General features: G+C 43.8%; 1 long non-coding RNA gene across 5 annotated transcripts; it reads left to right on the forward strand.

The window, feature by feature from the left end:
- Window positions 1-706: 706 nt before the first annotated feature.
- On the forward strand, window positions 707-1,732 carry LOC127908976 (uncharacterized). Of its 5 annotated transcripts, XR_008069361.1 has the most exons (4): window positions 734-763; window positions 1,091-1,156; window positions 1,195-1,592; window positions 1,669-1,732. It is a non-coding gene; the product is annotated as an uncharacterized LOC127908976 (long non-coding RNA). The 5 variants fall into 5 exon arrangements; XR_008069360.1 differs by lacking the exon at window positions 1,669-1,732 and having other exon boundaries at window positions 707-877; window positions 1,195-1,656; XR_008069359.1 differs by lacking the exon at window positions 1,669-1,732 and having other exon boundaries at window positions 707-877; window positions 1,091-1,123; window positions 1,195-1,656.
- The last annotated feature ends 34 nt before the right edge of the window (window positions 1,733-1,766 follow it).

The following is a 1,766-nucleotide window of genomic DNA, read 5'->3' on the forward strand; positions in this document are numbered from 1 at the left end:
TTCAAGGAGCGGCACTCTAACCCGGAAGCTTATAAGAAATCCTGCTAATGCCCTCCCACGAACCATCAAACAGGCAAAGCATCAATACAGGACTAAGATCGAATCGTACTACACTGGCTCTACAGCTACACCATCGACAGCGTCCTGACTGGTTACATCACTGCCTGGTATGGCAACTGTTCGGCCTTCGACCACAAGGCACTACAGAGGGTAGCGCGAACGGGCCAAGCTTCCTGCCATCCAGGACCTCTATACCAGGCGGTGTCAGAGGAAGGCCCTAAAAATTGTCAAAGACTCCTGCCAACCTAGTCATAGACTGTTCTCTCTGCTACCGCACGGCAAGCGGTACCGGAGCGCCAAGTCTAGGTCCAAGAGGCTTCTAAACAGCTTTTACCTCTAAGCCATAAGACTCCTGAACAGCCAATCAAATGGCTGCCCAGACTATTCGCATTGCCCCCCACCCTCATCTTTTACACCACTGCTACTCTTTGTTATCTATGCATAGTCACTTTAATAACTCTAACTACATGTTCATATTACTACCTCAATGTGCGGGGGCACCGGTTAGTTAACCCTGTACCGGTACCAAACCTGTATATAGTCTCGCTGTTGTTATTTTACTGCTGCTCTTTAATTACTAGTTACTTTTATTTCTTCTTCTTATCTGTATTTTATTTAAACTGCACTGTCAGTTAGGGGCTCGTAAGTAAGCATTTCACTGTCAGGTCTACTACACCTGTTGTATTCGGCATTTCACTGTAAGGTCTACTACACCTGTTGTATTCAGCATTTCACTGTAAGGTCTACTACACCTGTTGTATTCGGCATTTCACTGTAAGGTCTACTACACCTGTTATATTCGGCATTTCACTGTAAGGTCTACTACACCTGTTGTATTCATCATTTCACTGTGAGGTCTACTACACCTGTTGTATTCAGCATTTCACTGTGAGGTCTACTACACCTGTTGTATTCAGCACTGTGAGGTCTACTACACCTGTTGTATTCGGCATTTCACTGTCAGGTCTACTACACCTGTTGTATTCAGCACTGTGAGGTCTACTACACCTGTTGTATTCAGCACTGTGAGGTCTACTACACCTGTTGTATTCAGCACTGTAAGGTCTACTACACCTGTTGTATTCAGCACTGTAAGGTCTACTACACCTGTTGTATTCGGCATTTCACTGTCAGGTCTACTACACCTGTTGTATTCAGCATTTCACTGTGAGGTCTACTACACCTGTTGTATTCGGCATTTCACTGTAAGGTCTACTACACCTGTTGTATTCAGCACTGTAAGGTCTACTACACCTGTTGTATTCAGCACTGTAAGGTCTACTACACCTGTTGTATTCAGCACTGTAAGGTCTACTACACCTGTTGTATTCAGCACTGTAAGGTCTACTACACCTGTTGTATTCAGCATTTCACTGTAAGGTCTACTACACCTGTTGTATTCAGCATTTCACTGTAAGGTCTACTACACCTGTTGTATTCAGCATTTCACTGTAAGGTCTACTACACCTGTTGTATTCAGCATTTCACTGTAAGGTCTACTACACCTGTTGTATTCAGCATTTCACTGTAAGGTCTACTACACCTGTTGTATTCGGCATTTCACTGTAAGGTCTACTACACCTGTTGTATTTGGCATTTCACTGTAAGGTCTACTACACCTGTTGTATTCAGCATTTCACTGTAAGGTCTACTACACCTGTTGTATTCAGCGTATCACTGTAAGGTCTACTACACCTGTTGTATTC

Source organism: Oncorhynchus keta, chromosome 18 (assembly GCF_023373465.1).
Source record: "Oncorhynchus keta strain PuntledgeMale-10-30-2019 chromosome 18, Oket_V2, whole genome shotgun sequence".
Taxonomy (NCBI): Eukaryota; Metazoa; Chordata; class Actinopteri; order Salmoniformes; family Salmonidae; genus Oncorhynchus; species Oncorhynchus keta.